The following is a 22,133-nucleotide window of genomic DNA, read 5'->3' as shown; positions in this document are numbered from 1 at the left end:
TTATGTTAACTGCGAATGCATTTGACTCATTTTCATATGGTCTGACATCCTGTAATAATTTTGCCTTTACAGAATCTGAAGTAATAGTTGTGCCTGAGCTTTCAATGGCCATTATCATTGGTTTGTAGCTTTCGGGCAGACCTGAGAGCAACATAGTACCTAGCCACTCGTCGTCCACTTTGAAACCAATGTTTCTGAGTTTATGAGCTGTGTTCATTATTCTGCTTACGTACTCCTCTACATTTTGACATTCAGTTAGTGACGTATTACATAAGTCACGCAGTAGCCCAACTCTGCGTGTCAGCCCAGAGTCATCAAATGTTGAGGACAATTTATCCCAAACTTCTTTGGCGGTGCGAGCCTCTTGGATATGCACATAGTTCGTGGGATCAACTGAGAGGATTATCTTTGTTCTCGCCTTAGTATCTCGTTTTGGATCTGATTCCATGTTAGATTCTATGCAGTCCCACAACTCCTCATGTTGTAGATATGTTTGCATTGCAAACCGCCAAGTTGCATAGTTTTCCCGACCGGATAGCTTTTCAATTAATGCCGATTGGTTATTTGTTGCCATTTTGTTTGAATTTATTCACTTTCAACACAAAAGTTTGTAATAACAAAAGTCACGTTGCCGGTTTGAGGTTAAGTTCACATATAATGTTTTAATCACTGATTTTACAACGAGATTTCGCACTTTCTTTGTTTCTGAGCTATCTGGGCCCATAACCTGATGGGGTTAATGAGTCACAAACACTGATTACTTCCAAAATGCTTCCAAATTAACTTTATTTCTAAGTAAAAATACCGGGAACACATACAGTCGCTATAATGTCACGGAGCAGAGAGAGACCATAGATTATACACCTCACAGGAAGGCACGCAATTTAGAATAACACAGATAATAAATAAATTTACTTTAACAATCTGAATTGGAGTGGGGATGCTGCTCCTTAATTGATATTAATGAAGAATATATACAATGCATTAAATGCAAAAAATCTTTTCATCGTAAATGCATGAGTCTGGATTCAACAACGTGTGAACCAACTGCGTGGATATGTCCTATCTGCGTCTCCCAAACACCTAAAGCTAAAAATAACGATAATACACCCGTTCGTTTCAATCCGAATATAACTGTTCGTGGCAATAAGAGACAAGCTTTACAATCGCCGCCGGGAACGTCAACAACAATGACTGAGGACAGTGTACGTGCTATCATACAGGAGGTAATCGGAAATCAATTTGATACGCTGATCGGAAAGTTCACAGCTGCTATAAAAGACATGTTAAATAGTGAGCTTAAATCGATGCGCGAAGAAATTAAGGATATTAGAGATTCTGTGAGTTTTATGAGCCTCCAATATGAGGATATCTTGAAAGACAGAAAAGAGGACCAAGCAATTATCAAGAAACTGCAAGAACAAAATGATGTTCTGTCAGCCACATTGAAAGATGTATCATCGCGTCTTAATAATTTGGAACAGCAGGCTCGGGCTAACAATATTGAGCTTCAGTGTGTTCCTCAAAAGAAAAATGAGAATCTAATTGAAATAGTTAAGCAAATAGGGAAAGTCATTCATAGTGATGTAAAGGAAGAAGACATATCCCACTGCACGCGTGTGATGAAATCCACGCTTTTACTAAATCAGGCACACTTCTCGAACTCTATATTTTCTCTTGTATCGGCTTTTCGGTAATATTTCAAAAGAAAAAAAATCATCTGTTGTAAGTTACGATACAACTAATATTTTACAGCATATTCAAAAGCAAAATGATGTCGATAAAAACATTTCAGGTCGTTCGAGAAGTGTGCCTGATTTAGTAAAAGCTCATTATCACACTGTTTGTATGCGTTTCCTGAGAACATTTACTATGGTAATGTTTATTTTTTTTTACACCATATGAAAGTAGAGATTTCAATGAACAAAAAGCTCCCCAAGTTTTTGAAAAAAGCTGATATTTTGACGGGTGACTTTTCGATTGAAAATTAGGTTGTTTTTTTGGTATTAATTCAAAATAAGGCGAAAAAATAAATATTTTCAATCAAATAAATTACAGTGTATTTGGGACATAATAAAGTAAGTTTCCACCAAATTTCGTAGAAAATAAATAAATTTTGAATTAGATAAAAATAAAAGACCAAAAACTTGGTTTTTTTGAATTTTTTCACCTAAATTTTGAGGTTATGTGAAAAAATTGTAAATACAAAAGTTGTAGAACTTTTTATTACCTGCAACTTTGCCATTGAACTTTTTTCCGTAGGACTTGTAGTTTTGTCGGAAATCGAGAGAAACCATTTTTTTCTCTTAAAAGCTCCACCCTCCCACTTCCCGAACTCGGATTGACCGTAATTTATTTTTCCTTTTATTTTCATCATATTCCCCTCCTTTTCTAATGGGTTTCATCCGACTGCGATTTTATTTCGTTTCAAAAATTATCTACTCTAGTCTACTGATAGCTAATAGCAAAACCATATATTATGTTACTATGTTTTCGTAAATATGTTTTTCACCTTCCTGGTTATTTTCACATAAAAAATAATAAAATAATAAATAGTGTATTTGATTTGTTATTGTATCTTGTATACGAATTATTCTTACTTGTTGGTTATGAAATGTTCAAATACCTATTGAAATAATTTACTGTTACAAATCATTAGTGTTATTTGTTTTGAGTGAATAGGCATGGATCAGAAATTCAGAATATTATATGCTACTAACTACTCAAATACATACGTCATGTTTTGATAAAAAAAAAAACAATAGTGTAATGTAATAAAATAAAACTGCGTTTTATTGTAATCAATTTTGACATTATTTATTTTCCAAAATTAATGATGAATAAAATAGTTTACGCCAACAAATATGTATAACTTTTATTTTTATAACAATCGTTCATAATAAACCGTAGCAGGTAGCGTTTTGAACAGCGGCGGCTCGTCCTCAGGAGCGCTGGTGCAGTGAACTCCCATAAATAATTATAATAAAGTTATACCTGCTCATTATTTAAAATCTATCGTAAAAAACTCCAATACTAATATCAATAAAATAAGTACCTTTACACATTACAAAATATAAAATACATACATCATTACATACACTTGTTCATTTCATAAATAACGCGCGAAACGGAGCTTACGGAGCGCTCTCGATTGCGCTCCTATGAAACAATATTCAGTACATTGTCTAAATAAGAAATCCAATAAGAGTGAAAGAGAAATTTCTTCAAATCAAGAATTAGAACTTTGCCCCTGTACGAAACATGGCTCTTCGACGTCCATGAGTAGTACCAGTAAATCAGTAAATAGGAAAATGGGTGCAAAATTACTTATTTGAAAATTTAGCATTTCTAAATAAAACTGTAGGTGCAGTGAAAAACGTCAGTAATACAATTAAAACTACCACACAACAAGCCGCAACTCAGGTATTTTATTTTATTTAAAAATATTAACTTCTTTAACTGTAATAAAATATTGTGGAAAAAAATATAATTTCTTATTAGAAAATATTTTACACAACTTATATAATAATACAGAACAGAGTATAAATTAAACATAATTAATTCCCAAGGTGAAACAAACAGTCAAAAAGCAACGGGAAATAAAATTAGATGAGCGGTTTGAAAACCGTTTAACTGATAGGTAGAAAAAAAACCGAACGAAATTATACGTTAAGCATCCGATCAAAACAGGCTAAATAAAGCAGCGATAGCTCGCTGGAACTAATTGCAACTTACGTATGCCCTTAAAGTAAACAGGGAATATAATATAAAAATCCTTGATTAGACTTGTCGTACTCTATGGATTGGAAAGCTGGGCAGTGAAGAAGATGGAAGAAAAACAATTGCATTTAGCGAAGATGAGAATGTTGATATGGATGTGTGAGGTGACTAGAATGGATGAAGTAAGGAATTAATACATATATAAAAAGAAGATTTAAACTGGTTTTATTACAGAAAGATTGTAAGGGAATTGTCTGTCTTGGTATGGACATGTGGTGAGGATAGATGACACGCATATGACTAAGAAAGTGATGGATATGAATGTTGATGGATGCAGAACAAGAGGAAGGCCAAAGGAAAGAGGTGTTAGTGGGCAAAGTTATATTAAGAAAGAAAAAAGAGTAAAATATGCCCTGATATTTGTCAGGAGAATAGAAAAATAAACCGTGTTATACCGACTCTAAATAACATGGATTAAGGACAAGAAGGTCATGACAATATTGTAATAATATCAAAATACATATATTTGTTTCACTTTAATGACACTACTTTTGTATATAACTAAGATACAGTAGACCCATCTTCTGCTTTCATCTGTCTTCATGATAGTGATGATTCATTATGTTTTTATTTTTTTATTTTGAAGAGATTTGTGAAGACAGAGTCTTTTGTTTAAGTCTTTTTAAATATTTAATGATTTATATGTAGTTTTCCAGGATATAAACAGCCTTTGTTTTATTGAGCTCAGTACTCAGTACTCAATCGGCCAAAATCGGTAGCTTTGGATAAAAAACTGTGACCAGACACAAAAAAAAATAATGACTAATTTGTTTTACTGTTGGATGGTCAATCATGAATGCTTTAAGCATCCTCGTTAGTTTGAATTGGATCACGGAAAGATTAAAAAATGGTGTTGAGCGTTTAATACTCTGAAATAACTCCTGCGGGGCTCTGCTTGCTCTGGCCCACAACCATACGTACTCCCGAGGAGAAATTACCGGATTTAAAAAGTATTATGCATCTCATTCCGAGCAAAGCTCAAATTTTTTACAAAAAAATTAAATAAAAATAAAGACCAAAGATATTGTAGAAGATGATATCAATGGCTTTTCCGGGACTCCCGATTTTGAAGTAATAGATGTTTACTTTTAAGTAGCTACATTTTTTTTTGTAAAATTGTAGTATATCAATTTGAGAATTCTTATTTAGTGCTTTTTATAATAAAAACATGATTAAAGTTAAAAAAATAGAACATATAAATCAAATTCAACATAGAACCAAGCCATTTGCTAACTTAAAGGCCGAGAAATTTCATTATGCAAACAAGAACCAAAGTCAGTTGGTTCTGGTTACCTTGAAAACTAATGAAGCTTTTTGTGATAAAATAGAACCAACCAATTTTGGTTCCATCTTGCATAATGGAAGTTGGCGAAATTGGGTTGGTTCCGCAACTGACATGTAAAAAACTGTACTTACAGTTATCAAAGCTCTACCAAATTTTTTGAGAAGGTAGAAAACGTTTTTTTAACACTATCTGTGTACTTAACTCAATTTCACAAAAGATGTGGGTTGGTCCCTTTTTGCATAAATAGGTCCAAGTTATATAACTGTACTTACATATTGGAAATTCAAACTCTGCAATAATAGAAAAAATATATGAAAATGGCTTTCGTATTTTTAACTACCTATTTTCTTTGCTTATTTTAATGTTGTGTTCAAAATTTACATTACAGTAAAAGTATCAAAAAATTAACATAACTTACGCCTAAATTATGTAATTTTGATCCGGGAACCTATAAGAAAGTAGATTTTATTAAACGTCACAAAATAGTAATATTTTTAAGTCCGAGTCTATCACTACACCATAGAAATATGTTCAAAAAATAATAATAATTAATCATTGAGGTACTACGTAGTACGTAGTACATATTAACTCGATGTAATAAATAATACTACTATTTTAAAATATTATTGTTACTTACCTATCCTTAAAGACTTTTTATTAATATTCCAGTTAGAATAATTTTGTTTTAACGGATGCACTAACATAATATTATAAGCATTCGCGCATATTTTTTGGTCAAAATCCTATTTATTTAAAGAGTTATTTACGTATAAAGTGAAACAAATATATATTATATATTTAACTAGCTGTTCCCCGCGGTTTCACCCGCATTGCTCCGCTCCTGTTGGTCTTAGCGTGATGATATAATATAGCCTATAGCCATCCTCGATAAATGGGCTATCTAACACCGAAATAATTTTTCAAAATCTTACCGTATTTTCATTCATTATACTTTTATTATTAAGCCGTGCCAAAAGATTACAGACAGGATTTGAGATTTTACAATTTTTGTATAATCAGTGTCGCTCATACAATTAAGCTGAATCTAAAAGACCTTTCAAGCTCTCCTCTCCTTTGATTTATTATTTAAATTAAATAATACGAAAAGACTAAATTAAAATGAAGTTCAATTTAAGGTCAGGGTCCAAATCTCTAGTTACACACCAAAATTATTCGTCCCTTATTCTCCAATATTTGACCAAATCTTTGGACGTCCTTTCGACCTCTCCACTCCCTTTAATCTTTTACCGCCAAAAGTTTAAGTATATATCATCTATACATATAATAAATCTGTAGAAGGGTCAATTCTGTACATTGAAAATATTGAAAAAATAAATAGCAGGGGGTGTTACTGGATCGATACCAGACCCAAATATGTGATTAAAAAAATTTTTGTCTGTCTGTCTGTCTGTCTGTCTGTCTGTCTGTCTGTATGTTCAGGCATCACGTAAAAACTAACGGTTCGATTTCGATGAAACTTGGTATAATTATACCTTATTATCCTGGGCGTAAAATAGGATACTTTTTATCCTGGAAAAATACGTAAAAAAAAAATAATCTTAATTTTTCAGAAGAAAAAAAGAAAGAAAGAAATAATGTTTATTTAGCACCACAAAGTACAAACAGAAAAAAATAACAAAAATAAACGGAAAAAAAGAAAGAAAATACATTAAAAAAGGTAGGTACTTACGGCTGATCAGTGTGGTGCCAAAAAGGGTAGCTACTCAGCATGTGCTACACGTTATGTTGTGAAGCGCTGATTTTCAGTAGTCCCTTGTTGGAGTGCCAGTCAAAAGATGTGAATCAATAATACTTAAATATAATATAATACAGTAGGTATACTATAATTTTTGTGTACTTAAATATATATTGTATAATATATAAATATATCTACTAATAAATACAATACATAGGAATTAATAATAATAATAATTTAAATGCAATATTATAATAACACAATTATACATAATATAAAAAAAAAGAAAAAAAATTAAAAATAAAAAATACCATATAGAATAGACAGTAAGTAAACAATAAATACTACAATTACGGTACGGCTGTAATAACAATGCGACTAAGGCTGGTTACGAAACTCGGTAAGTAACTGTTTTTTGAAACCATATTTAAAACTCGATAAGGTCCTCGAGTTTCGTAATGGAGGTGGTAAATTATTCCAGCACTTAGTCGCATTATATTTAAAACTACCTTTAAAAATGGATGAATGGTGTTTCGGTACTGCCAGTTTGACGAGGGTTGCCCTAGTAGTCATGCCCTTCGCACTTCCCATCCATGTCAGCTTACTATAAAGATACGCTGGGGCTTTGGTACTGATCACATCAAAGAGAAGAGATGCAAGATGTAAACGCCTACGGTGGTCCATGTTGAGGATATTTGCATTTTTCAAGTAAGGTGAAATGTGTGTTCGAGCAGGAATATCCCAACAGAACCTAGCGCAGGCGTTTTGCACTCGTTGTATGGCTCTTTTTGTATGAGACAGGAGACGAGGACCGTACATTACATCCGCATAGTTAAGCTTTGACAGAACCAAAGACTCACACAGTCTCAGACGCAGACGAGGATTAAGATAGCTTCTTATTCGGTATAATAGTTTTAATCGGTAGAAGCAGTTTGCGATTGTTGTATTTATGAATTTTTCGAATCTTAGTGCTTCATCGAAAATAACACCTAGATTCCGAGCTTCACGCACACGTTCTAACGGGACTCCGTTTATATGCAACAGCGACGTTTGTTGCTCAACCTTTTTAATAACTTGAGGAGTACCCAGTATCATAAATTTTGTTTTTTCTGCATTAAGTACTAATGCATTATTCGCTGACCATTTTGAAATACTGTCGAGATCGTCGTTCAATTTTTGTATGAAGTCGTGAGTTTTGTCAGGTTTAAAGGAGGTATATATTTGGACATCATCAGCGTAAATATGGTAATGGCTGTACTTAATTTCAGAAATTATATCAGCAGTGTACAAGACAAACAATACAGGTCCCAAAATAGAACCCTGAGGTACTCCTCTTTTCACTGGGCTACAGTGAGAAAGAGAAGTAGTACCATCACTATTAGGGACCACTACAGTCTGCCTACGTTCACCTAGATAACTCTTAAACCAAGCAACAGATTCTGGGCTAAAGCCATAATAGACCAATTTTGACAAAAGTAGGTTAGTATCTATGGTGTCAAAAGCACGTGAAAAGTCTAAAAGGACCAAAAGCGTTCCCTTACCACAATCTTGTTCGCATAAAATATTATCCAGCACATCCGTCAATGCCGTTACAGTACCTCTTCGCTTTCTGAAACCAGATTGAAGGTCGGGCAGTATGTTATTGGATTCAAGATATTCCATAAGTTGGTTGTGTACAATCTTTTCAAGAATTTTGGAGCAACATGGCAAGATGCTGATAGGCCGTAAGTCTTTAACAGATGTAGGATTATTTTTCTTTGGGAGTGGTCGCACCAATGCACTCTGCCACATCGCCGGAAATGTACTATTTTTTATAGATAGATTAATAATGTGCGTCAAGATAGGTAGTGTCTGTGATATTGTGAGATTAATCATATCTAGAGATAAGTCATCAGTACCTACAGCTTGCGACTTGAGACTCTTTAATGCCTTTAGTACAGTTTCTTCGCTCACAGGCTTGAGTTCGAAAGAGGCATTGCTTATAAAGCGATGTTCGTTGAAATGAGCTAAATAAGATGTTGATACGGCGTTATTGATAGGGACATTTAAGAAATGAGTATTAATAGTATTGGCGTCACTGATATGTACTGGAAGTATAAAGTCATCTTTTAGTTTAACCTGTACATTATCTTTTATATGGGTCCATAAGGCGCGTGGATTTTGTATGTTAGAATTTATGTATGTTTCAAAGTAAGCTGATTTTTCACGATGAAGTGCAGATGCAACATATTTTTTTAAATCGATATAGTAGTTCTTGGCACTATCTGTTTTACAAATTTTAGCCCTGGCTTGAGCTTCGTCTCGTCTTTTCATCATTTGTTTAATATTATACGTCAACCAGGGTGGCTGTTTTAACTTGATGTATATATTTTTCCTAGGCGCGTGTAAATCAAAGATTTTTACCATACTACTTGTGAATAAGGTAACGATGTCGTTGACATTTGTTATTGATAATAAGTAGTTCCAATCAACTGCGATTAGTGATTTATTAAACTGATTATGATCTAAATCCCGCATACATCTACGCGAAATCCATCTTGGCTTTGTCCGCTCCTTTAAAATATTCAAATAGCAGGATATAACCGAGTGATTACTAAGAGAGGCAATATGATCTACTACTACACTAGATACGCCTGCATTGGTACAAATTAAATCAATTAATGTCTCACTGTTATTTGTTAAATGAGTTGGTTGTGACACCATTTGGTTCAATCCCGCTGATTGTAAAAACTCGGATAACTTTTTTGTATTGGTATGATTTTTGTTCAATACGTTCACGTTAAAATCACCTAAAAGTACAATATTGTCACTCCAGATGAATGTGCCCATGGAGTCAATGAGAGCATCAAAGAATGTATCTACATCCAACCATGGTGGCCGATACGCAGTACCGATAACAATTGAGCGTCCACGACTTGTTATTTTTATCCACATCTGTTCAACGGGATGTGTCACTGGGTGTGTTAATATGCGGTATGACAAGCTCGATTTAAGATAAAAACCAACCCCACCTCCCCGAGAACGTACAGTCTGTGGTCGAGGGATATGGCGTAAGCGGTAGCCCGGCACATTTGGGGCACGCCCTTCCTCTCCCTCACGCAGCCATGTTTCATTGATTGCCATGATATCGACAGCGTGACGATCCATTGCCACCATAACCTCCTAAGGACCAATGGCCTCATATAAGTACATAAACACCATCACCATTACAACCCAAAGCACCAAAACGTTTGAACTAAATTACCAACCACCGTCCTCATCCGATGACAAAATTGAAAATTCGAAATATCTTAAAAAATACCGCGCTTTTCTGCCTATGATCACTGTGTAACGCGATTGGCTGAATTGAACTATTAGGTTTGGTAGGTAAATGGGTTATCCAATCACAGAATTTTAAAATACTTTAGTTCAAGTTTTTAAAATGGCTGGTCAACGTAACAGAGGTAAGTTAAATCGTTAATTATCATATTAATCTCTCACTTGATTTTCATTTGGTATTGAAAAATAAATAGTAAAAACAGTACAGGAACGTATTTTAATTAAATTTAACGAAACAATTCATATTGTATTTTTTAAATTCACGGATAATTTTTATGTGATCATGTGAGAACATTGGTCGTTACTTACAACATTATTTTTTGTACTCAGTTGAAGACATTGGTAGTCAATGACTATAAAACATTTAATTAGTTAATAATTTATTTTGTTGTTTTATAGTAATTTTGAGTATAATTGTCCTGTTTTATGATTATAATTTATTTAAACTGTCAACAGGAATTACTATTGCAATCAAAATAAACAGTTATCTTCCTTATTTTTTCAGTTATTCTTGACGATAATATCATCGATTTCCTAGCCGACTGACGGAGATTTTATTCCTAGTGATGAAGACTTAGGAGACCCACCATTTGTTTCCAAATCGATTTTTAGTTAGCTCATTGATATTTCAAGTTCCTAATATTGTACTTCCAATGTTTTTATTTCTTTTTTTAACATATGTTCAGATAGTTTAGATATTTTATTACCTAATATGTAGTAAACTTACACATTTAGAATTTAAGAAAAACTGTTTTTATTTCTTTTGTATACTTTTTAGAGGTTATTGTATGATCTCATATGTTATAACATAAGTAAATAAAAAAATCTACAAGTAAAACCTAATTTTAATAAAAAAATTTTTGGATTCACTTAGGTCTGATGTGATCACATGGGAACAAAATAAATCGAGTTTTTTTTTTAGAAATGTATTCTATAAGCTATATTTTACACAGATAAAAAATCCCACAAGTAAATTTTAACTCTAACAATAAAAAAAACAAAAAAATACCATTGGGTGGCAGGTCTGTTGTATTTTTATGTACTCAGGTGAGAACAATGGGTGGTAATGCAGAATAGGATTTTTTTAGCTTGGTCCTTAGGAGGTTAAACTCATCATGGCGAGTGCTAAGAGAACCAGGGTTAAGAAAACCAATTTTTATCCGATTTCCCCTATCGAACATGAATATAATATACTTGTTCAAATATCCTGTATTTGACAATAATGGCGTCAAATTTTGTACAACAATAAGAATAATAAAAAAGATCGTTCTTAGCTATTAAAAAATAAAAGAAATGCATGTTATCATATAATATTATATACATATAAAATTTTAAATTAGCTAATAGTGTTACAGTTATACAAATATGAGTAAGTAAATATTGCAGTTTATATATATATTTTTTAAATACTATATTACAAATACACAATATTATAAATAAGATATACATCATAAGATATACCAATGTTTGTAGCAAACCCCAATTCAGCACCACACCTGCACCGCTGCGATTATAATAAATAGACCTTAAACTAATAACAATGTCGGTTAACATCTTAAAAATTAACAAGCTAAAATTATTATGATAAACTGCGACAGTATCATAGTTCCTAATATATCGAAACAATTTACTCGGTTGATACTCTATTAATGAAAAGATACAAATATTTTTATTTTTGCAAATATAAGAAGAAGCCTTACTATATAATTCTGTATAAAATGCTGATAGCTTTTTACATAAAACCAATTTGTTTACTGTAAAAATAATTAGTGATAAAACATTCAAACGGCAATACGACAAAAAATTTGTTTTATGTCCTCTTCTGATTTTATACAAAAAGATTGAGAATTCGATTCACATCGAGCATATATACGTCCTGCACGGGTCCAGATATAACGCCACTTCATTTCAGTACCTTTTTGACGAGCCATATAAAACAATCTACGATTAGTACTAGTTAAATGTTCATTGACATAAAAGCGACGAGGCTCGCTACCGATATCAGTTCCCGCGGTGTCTGCGCCGCGATGCACGCGTGCAGCGCGCAGCAGGTCGTCCCGTACGGATCTGCGCGCCAAGCGCACGACGATGGGGCGCGCACGAGACGAGTTATTAGGGGCGTTATTCAAAGGCCGCCGACCAGATCGATGCGCGCTTACTATATCACGCTCATCCAGTTGTTGACCAATTTTACGAGCAAGCGTCATAGTAATGTGCGTGAGGTTCTCGGCGCTGTTCTCCGGGATGCCCGTTATCTCGACGTCATTCATCAGATTCTCCTGTTCAGACTCATTGAGACGGTGTTGAAGCTCCGCAACCGATTTAAGCAGGCTATCACAGTTATCAGACTGGGTTTGTGTCAAAGTTTTATCCTCTAACTTTGAGACCCTTTCTTCCACTTCATCAAGTCTGGTATTTATTTGTGATATAGCCAATGTTAACTGTGACATGTCCCTTCGAAAACCGGACAGTTCTGTGCGCAAGAGCTTGATCTCATGAACCAACGACGGCGCGTCCTGCTGCATTACCGCATCTAAGAAAGCATCGGTATCTTCGTTGGCTGGCATTGCGGAAGTACTCTTACTGCAGCCTTTACAAAGCCATTTCGGACTGATACGTGAGTTTGTATTCATGTTTACACACGGCTTATGGTAGGTTAGACTGCATTTATGGCATTTGGCGCCATCCGATGATGCGATGAATTTACCGCAGGAAGGACATTTGTTTGCCATTATAATCGTTATAAGTGGTTGTTGTGTAGTGATTATAACAAAAAATATAATATATGGATGGCGTTATCGTTATGTATCGTTAGCAGTTTTATAGGTGAAAGTAGGTATATTTTTTGTCCAAAAAAGACTATTATATATTAAAACTCCACTGTGTCTGATTCTCTAAGGCAGTGAGTGAGAGTTTCAGTTTTATCCATAGACGTTGTTCCGTAGAACCGCGAACACACTTTGCGTATTATTATAGGCCTAGCCGTATTTGGGTCCAATAGATATTTATAAGATGTCATTGTCAGAGTTACTCAAAATGGAGAAATAAACCATCCACGCGAAGACCGACATCCGCGCGGACGGAGTCGCGGGCGGAAGCTAGTCTATACATATAATAAATCTGTAGAAGGGTCAATTCTGTACATTGAAAATATTGAAAAAATAAATAGCAGGGGGTGTTACTGGATCGATACCAAACCCAAATATGTGATTAAAAAAATTTTTGTCTGTCTGTCTGTCTGTCTGTCTGTCTGTCTGTCTGTCTGTCTGTCTGTCTGTATGTTCAGGCATCACGTAAAAACTAACGGTTCGATTTCGATGAAACTTGGTATAATTATACCTTATTATCCTGGGCGTAAAATAGGATACTTTTTATCCTGGAAAAATACGTAAAAAAAAATAATCTTAATTTTTCAGTTTTATCCATAGACGTTGTTCTGTAGAACCGCGAACACACTTTGCGTATTATTATAGGCCTAGCCGTATTTGGGTCCAATAGATATTTATAAGATGTCATTGTCAGAGTTACTCAAAATGGAGAAATAAACCATCCACGCGAAGACCGACATCCGCGCGGACGGAGTCGCGGGCGGAAGCTAGTGTTAAATAAACATGTTTTTATTTGTCGTATTGGGCTGGAGGACGCGGAGGGCACTTTGGAGTATGATTGCGCTCCACAAATATTGCGTTTTCAAATTGAACAGTTTTAACGGGCTTAGATTTTAGTGTACGATTACTAATTAATTTAATGGATCACGCGGGAGTTGAACGGCGACGAGCGTTGCCGCCACGTCACCACTCTGCACGCTTGGAACGAAACACCGTACGCGAGCCAATTGCAAAATCGACCGCGCACCGCTTCCGCCCAACCGAGTAAGTAATGAAACAATGAAAGTAGTGGTTTTTTAATTTCTATCATGCAAAATTCGAGAATTTATATTATTTCACCCATACAAATATGAAATTTTGACGTGTTTCATATCGAACTTTCATGGGAACAGTGAAATTTTGTCCGAGTGAATTTTAAACTTGGCGCGTTTATTGAACATAAAGTCACACTTCAGGTATTTAAAAATATAAATAAACAACGCATAAATTATAATTGTTGACAATCATTTTAATCGTATACAAAATCAAAATGTTTACCTTCTCAAAATTCCTTTAAGTGCACTACACCACTAAGTTGGTTTAATATTACCACAATAATTATTATTGTTATAAAATATTATATCTTATAGGTTATGTGCGATCCATAAGGCTCACGGTGGAACTGTGCTTGACGAAGAAAACCACAAATTTTTATAGACGCATACATAGATATACACTCAATATCTTATCAGAATAAATCGTGTAACTGAATACTTGCTTGCTTACCCTTATCAATTCTCGAACTTTTTAACAATTATCCAATTGAAACGGAAGCTTGTGATAAACATGACGAACATCTTAAATCATCATATTATGTATAACCAATGTATATTTGTATAACCAGTGTAATATGTATGTACATACTCGTCACGATGAGACCGATGTCGAGTCTATTAAATCATTCGTTGCGTATCGTCCTTGCAGACAAATACGGACCATTTTCAGGCTGATCGTGCGGGGTGAGGTAAGTGTTTAATTTTGGCGGGAGGTGGAGAGTGTCCGTTCTGTAGCGTTTAGCTACTATTATGTATTCTGTGACATAATATAGCAGGAAAGCAGTTACCATGTTCTTGTTTGAGGATAGATTTTCTATTTATGAAGGAAATTGCATGTAATGATATGAATAGAAAATATTTAAATTAATATAATATAATGCAGTCTTAATTACCAGGAACAGATCTTTGTTACTGCAATGTGAGATAAACAATGTTATATTTAAATAATCTATACTAATATTATAAAACTGAAGAGTTTGTTTGAACGCGCTAATCTCGGAAACTACTGGTCCGATTTGAAAAATTATTTCGGTGTTAGATAGCTCATTTATCGAGGAAGGCTATAGGTTATATATCATCACTCTACGACCAACAGGAGTGGAGTCACGGCCACGGGGCTGAAACCGCGTGGAGCAGCTAGTACTGAAATAATTAATATTTTTTATTGTCGAAGTTATCGCTCGCAACAATGAGCGCTAGGCTTGTGCCTAATGAAGTCCTGGCATTCCTGCAGTATCAGCTGGATGTCATGGATGAAGTTAGCATAGAGCAAATTTGCACGAGCAATTTTACGGAAGGAGAGATACGTGACGCCAAATCACTACTCTTTTTGGCATTGAATATGGCCGACCGGATGCCGTCTCGCAGGAGGGACGAGAAGGGAGAGAGGAGTCTACGGGACATCATCAAGGTATTCAAGAAGACCGATCCGGACGACGTGCTGACTTTCGTGGCGAAGGATTTGCGTAAGCTGCCTCCCGTCACATTCGACCACGTCGACGTCACCCGCCTTCTTAAGGACATCACTTCATTAAGGACGGCCCTAAAGGAGATGGAGTTTAAATTTGGAGCTTCCCAATCCACCATCAACGATCTGCGTAATGAGGTCGTCGCCCTGCGCGATTCAATTTCATTATGTAGGTCAGCGGAGGTTTCAAATGTGAACACGCGTCGTGGAGCGCAACGTGAGACTTTTGAGTCAGCGAATTTGACGACGCCGCCGGCCGTCGACCGCGTCACGCCGCGCCCCGCCTGACCCGCGCCTCCCCCGGAGAGCCCGCCTCGTGTAGCCAACCCGACACCGGCTGGCTACGCGGCCGCTGCCGCCAAGCCTCCCGTAAAGCGGCAAGAAATCACCCGAGATGGAGATCCCGTTAAGCACAGGGACTCCCCGCGCCGTGCGGCACCCTTGTCGAGCGTGAATAGACATCCACTCGATGAGGAGGGCTTTACAAAGGTAGAGAAAAGGAAGAAGAAAAAGAAGCCCTCCTCCAACAAGTGCGGTACCGCCCCGACCGGTAACAACCACCTGCTGCGGCCCGCCATACCGACGACGCAGCTGTACGTGTCCCGCCTGCACCACTCCACCCAAGCTTCTGATGTAATGGAGTATGTGCGGGTGAAGACCAAGTTTATCGTGAGGGTCCAGCGCCTGGAGCCGCGCAATAATTTGAACTTTAATTCATTTGTTGTGCGTGTACCGAGCGAGCAGCTGTCGACCTTCATGAGCGAGGAGTTCTGGCCCCGTGGTGTCGTGTTCCGGCGGTTTCGCGGGCGGCTTCGCAACACCCAGCCGAAGCCCATTCAGCGCAATATGACACTGCCAGTGCCGTGAATTGTGTATAGTGTAGTGCTTAATAGTTTTAGTTATAAAATATTATATGTATGTTAGTCTGTAAGGTATTTATTCTATGGGTCTGTACAATTTATTGTCTGTTACCTGAAATAAATGTTATAAAAAAAAAAAAAAAAAAAAAAAATATCCTGTTCGGAATAGATGAAATAATTAAATGGTCACACTGATGGCGGAACCGCGATGTATTCATTTGGTACGGAGCCGCGTTCGTTTCCGGCTATTGTTCTTGTTATTCGCTTGTAGGGAGCGGCATTCGCATTAATTGTTGTAGCATTCTATCGGAGTCCGCCAACCGCGCCGCTAGCGTGAAGTCGTGTATTTAGTGTTTTATCGGCCATCTCGGAAGTTATTTACGCGCGCATCGGAGTGTGTCGTCGATTGTTTTACGTGCTGAACACGTAGTAAATTAGTAAATCGGCCCGCGGAATTGTTAATTGTACTTTTTATTGATATTAGTAATCACGCGCTGACCGCGAGTTATTATTGTGAAGTGAAGGACGACGGCAATGGCGGCTGTACTGTGGTGACGTACATACATCGTAAATTGTCTCTTTTGCATTATCTTTTATTATCTATTATTCCCGTAAATATAGTTTTTCCTCCCCGAGGGGCCCCTATTGTTTTGACTAATTGACTGACCGACACACCACATATTTATGGAAGCAGCGCACGATACTTCAGGTATGTACTCACGATGAATTCAACTATTGTTAGTGTAGTATGGTAGCAGAGCAAAATAAACAACAAACATAATTCGTTGGTTTACAGAACGTGGTTCGCCGACCACTGGGTTTTTTGGGTAAACGTAACATTTTGGTAGCAGAGCGTGGTTAAAATCCACCGACCTCTGGGTTGTAGGGCCCAGCGTAGTTAAAACGGAAATTTTGGTAATAATAATTACGATTTTATATGTTCGGTTATGACATTACGGTATTTTATATGTTCGGTTATAGCATTTAAATTGTCATACATGTAATTTTCGTAAGAAATATCGGCAATCTAAAACAATAGTTGAATATTTCTATCCTGGGTACATTACTTGCGTCATAAGTTATAAGGTCATATCAAAGTCATTATAAGGTTATATCAAAGTCAAGGTTATTGCATCATATTGTGTTGAGTGATTAATTGCGTTCTAAAAATAGAACATTCGATATTCGAATAGGTACATTTGATATTTTTGTAATAGTTTGGTTATTTCAATACGGTTTTTTAATTTGTGTTATACGTTCTAAAAATAGAACTTTCTATATTCGAATAAGTGCATTTGATGTTTTGTTATACTTTGTTTATTCGAATACGGTTATTTGTTTTTTGACTTGCGTTTTTCATTTGTGTTTACGGAAAGTTTTTGTTAATTAAAAATGGCTGCATCTCACAAGGCGCAGTTAGCCGGTGTTTTGCGATGGCTAGGTTCGGCCATTTTGAATATATCGCGTAAAGACCGCGTTCAGGCACTTTTGTCCCGGGGAGAGGTTTTGGAAGAAAAAATGAATGATTTATATAATTCTTATCGGGCATTGTATGCAATGAATTTAGAACCAGAGGTTATGGATAGAATATGTGCGGATGTAGATCAGGCTGAGGATTTGGCGGACCAAATACGACAAGCCGTGGGACAAATTAAGTCCACGGTCCAGCCTGTCGGTGATCTACCATGTAAAGAAAATTTATTTACGTCCGGTGGAATAATAGGTCGGTTGCCTAAACTTGATTTACCCCATTTTGGTGGCGATTTAAGCCAATGGGTTGCATTTATTAATTTATTTGATAGTTTGGTTCATAATAGATGTGATTTAACACCTGCTCAGAAATTAGCTTATATGTTGGCTAGTCTCACCGGTGAGGCTAAGGGTTTGGTCCAACATTTGGAACTCATTGATAATAATTATTCCATAGCGCGGGATTTACTTATGCGTCGGTATCAAAACATCCGCCGGTTAGCGGATAATCATGTTGCGGTAATTTTAAACTTGCCACATATTAATAAAAATTGTAATTTACGGACTCACTTATTAAATCCTTTATTGGTGGCGATTAATGCGTTGAAAGGTTTAAATTTACCTATAGACAGTTGGTCGTTTATTTTATTGCATATTGTTTTACAAAAATTAAATGTTGAAATGCGTAACCGGTTCGAACAGGAATACGGCGGGGACTCTTCCACTCATCTCCCTTCGTTTGAAGATTTGATTCGTTTTTTGGAGGATGAGTGTCGCAGGCAGGACAACGTCCCTTCGCCGTCGCCGGCCCCGGCCCACGCGAGGCCCCGGCCGCCGCCGGTGCGCGCGGAGCGCCGCCCGGACCAGCGAGTGTACAATGTAGTTGCGGCCCGGCAGCCGGACAATTGCTGCTCGTATTGTAGGGCCCCTGGTCACGGTGTAGTTTATTGTTATAAGTTTTTGGCATTACGTTTTCAGGCGCGACGTAATATTGTGCGACAGCGCAGGTGGTGTTACGGTTGCTTAGGTTCCCACCTCGTGTCGCAATGCAGTTCTTCTCGACCGTGCAAGCAGTGTGGTGGTAATCACCACTCTTTACTTTGTGGCAACAGGAACGGGACGCCTCCGCCGGCTGCTCCGGCGCAGGACGCTGTTGTTAACAATCGATTGGAAGGTAAAAATGTTGATAATCAATGGGCAGGTGGTGTGCAGGTTAACAGACCTCGAGTTTCTGGTCACACATACAGGCGCGGTGGCAGGAAGGTTAATTCGAATTGTCGGAGCCAGGCACGTCCCCCCATGGGCGGGGGTGATGGTGGACGTCATGTATATCGGACACCGGATGTGTCACGACCATTTAGGGCCCGGGGCCCTAGGGGCCCTGGGGGGCCCAATGTATCTCGGGTTGCTGCTGATCAGCAACGATCTGATTCTATCAATCCTTTGCAGTATTCGGAGTGGCCTCGCTTAGGACAGCGAGGATCCCAGCGAGATTATTGACTCGAACACACGCCATCTCCATCTAAGTCTTCGACCTCTCCTGTTACTGTTTTGTTGCCCACCGCTCAGGTTTGCGTCGCCTCCCCATCGGGTGAGCAGGTTGCGGCGCGAGCGATTTTGGATTCTGGTGCACAGGGGAGTTTGGTGTCGAGAAGTTTAGTGGAGCGGTTGCGGTTGCGTGTTGTTCCTGCCGCTAATAGTATTTTTGGTGTAGGCGGAGTTAAGGTGTCCGGTTTAGTGGGACAGGTCTCACTCACCTTCTCTCCTCTTAAATATTCTTTGCCTCGTTTTTCAACGTCTGCTGTTGTTTTAGATAATGTTATGGGAAAACATCCGCTTGTTAAATTGCCATCGGAGGTATTTGAACATGCAACTCAATTGAATTTAGCTGATGCCAAATTTAATATTCCAGATCCAGTTGATTTGCTACTCGGTGCAGATGTTTTGGGAATGCTACGGTTTGGGAAATGCATTCATCTGCAACGTGGTGGGTTAGTAGCTGTCTCAACAGACCTTGGTGATGTCATCATGGGCCCTGTATTTTCATTATGTGTTTTTAGTGAAGAGGATGGTAACTTGAATGTAGGACTCTCTCTCGCTGAAGCGGTTCAGCGTTTTTGGGAAGTTGAGGAGCCCCCTACAGCACGCCGTGATAACCCAGAGCATCTGGAATGTGAGCTGTTCTTCCAGAATAATACAGGTCGTCTCTGTTCGGGTAGGTTTGTCACGAGGTTACCTTTTCTGCCGTCTCGTCCTCCTTTAGGTCAGTCTAGAATGCTAGCCGAAAAAAGGTTAGCATCTATGGAGCGACGTATGAAGAGGGATTCGGCGTTTCGTACTAAGTATGTTGAGTTTATGCAAGAATATTTAGAGCTCGGTCATATGTCTGTTTCTAATTTTGATTGGAGGTCGCAGGAGCACTACTTTATTCCACATCATGCGGTGTTTAAGGGTGGTAAAATAAGAGTAGTTTTTGATGGCTCTGCGCCCAGCTCTAATGGCGTATCATTAAATCAATGTTTGCATTCGGGTCCTAAGTTGCATCGGGATATTGGAGATATTTTAACAAATTTTCGTAGGCATCAGGTTGTGTTTGTTGCGGATATTAAAATGATGTTTAGGCAGACTGTTATTCATCCAGAAGATCGTCGTTATCAGTTGATTTTGTGGCGAGAGAGAGAATCAGATCCTATTTCGGTTTTTGAGTTAAATACTAATACGTATGGACTTAGGTCGAGTCCTTTTATAGCTATTCGTTCTTTATTAGAGTTAGCAGAACGAGAGCATTTGCGTTTTCCTAGAGCTGCTGAGGTTTTAACTAGTGATGTTTTTGTTGATGATGTCTGCACCGGTGCTGCTAATGAAAGGGAAGCGTTGATACTGCGCGATGAGCTTGTTGATGTTCTCAAGGCGGGTGGTTGTGAATTGAGAGGATGGTTGTCGAATTCGCAGGCTGTTCTTGCAGGTTTGCCTGAAGACCGCCAACAGGATCCTTATATTTTTCAGAATACGGATAGTCCGGACGCCATCGCTGTTTTAGGGGTTCAGTATCAACCTATTTGTATATACATTTCGAGTTCAAGGATTGATATTAGAGGAATTTTTGCTTGGACTGATGGTCGGATTGTTCTTGCATGGTTGCAAGCATCAGTTCATGCATTGGAAGTTTTTGTTGCGAATCGGGTTTCGCAAATTCAGCAATCGGTTGCTGTTTTAGAGTGTAGACATGTGCCAGGGGATGTTAATCCCGCTGATTGTGCATCTCGCGGTGTGAGGCTCCAGTTTTATTGAATCATTCGTTGTGGTAGGGTCCTGGTTGGCTGCTCCAACCAGAGAATTGTTGCCCTCAAGCTTCTATTAAGCTTTTTGAGTCTCTTCCGCGTTTGAAGGTCCTTTCGGTAATAAGGGAGCCTGCACAGAATTTATATTTTTATTAATGCGGTTTTGTTCTTTAGATAGGAGTTAGGTGAAACGGTTCTCACCTTCGGTATTTTGTAAGATTGAAGTTGTACTTAATGCCAGGCCGCTACGTTTTATTTCATCGGACCCAAATGACTTGGAGGTTTTGACTCCAGGACATTTTTTGATTGGGGGTCCACTTAATGCGCTCCCTGAATATCCATTTGAGAATACTCCGGTTAATCGGCTCTCACGTTTTGAACTGCTGCAACAACTTTCTCAGAGTTTTTGGAAACGGTTTAATTTAGAATATCTTCATTTGTTGCAGCAGCGTGTTCGCTGGACAGATAAAACGGATCCACCAAAGGTCGGTGACCTCGTCCTAGTTAAAGAGATGAATATGCCCCCACTGTCTTGGAGACGTGGTCGAATTTTGCGGCTATTCCTAGGCGTGGACGGTATTCCGCGAGTTGCAGAGGTCCTGGTAGGAAATTCTGTCCTTGAAGGAGCTGTTGCGGGCTTATCGCGGCTGCCCGTTATGCGGGTTCTATCCTTGTCCTCTGGTTTTGGGCTCAGTCAGGTTTTGCCTGACTGGGACGGGGGAATGTTCGGAATAGATGAAATAATTAAATGGTCACACTGATGGCGGAACCGCGATGTATTCATTTGGTACGGAGCCGCGTTCGTTTCCGGCTATTGTTCTTGTTATTCGCTTGTAGGGAGCGGCATTCGCATTAATTGTTGTAGCATTCTATCGGAGTCCGCCAACCGCGCCGCTAGCGTGAAGTCGTGTATTTAGTGTTTTATCGGCCATCTCGGAAGTTATTTACGCGCGCATCGGAGTGTGTCGTCGATTGTTTTACGTGCTGAACACGTAGTAAATTAGTAAATCGGCCCGCGGAATTGTTAATTGTACTTTTTATTGATATTAGTAA

The 22,133-nt window shown here is 37.8% G+C and overlaps 1 pseudogene; it reads left to right on the top strand.

The window, feature by feature from the left end:
* The first annotated feature begins 15,190 nt into the window (after positions 1–15,190).
* Positions 15,191–16,336, top strand: LOC149895257 (uncharacterized; annotated as a pseudogene).
* Positions 16,337–22,133: the final 5,797 nt, after the last annotated feature.

Source organism: Colias eurytheme, chromosome 32 (assembly GCF_061535395.1).
Source record: "Colias eurytheme isolate Ceu_HAF_F1 chromosome 32, ilColEury1 Martin Lab GWU primary, whole genome shotgun sequence".
NCBI lineage: Eukaryota > Metazoa > Arthropoda > Insecta > Lepidoptera > Pieridae > Colias > Colias eurytheme.
The sequence above is the reverse complement of the archived record's forward strand: the minus strand, read 5'-3'. Positions and strand labels throughout refer to the sequence as shown.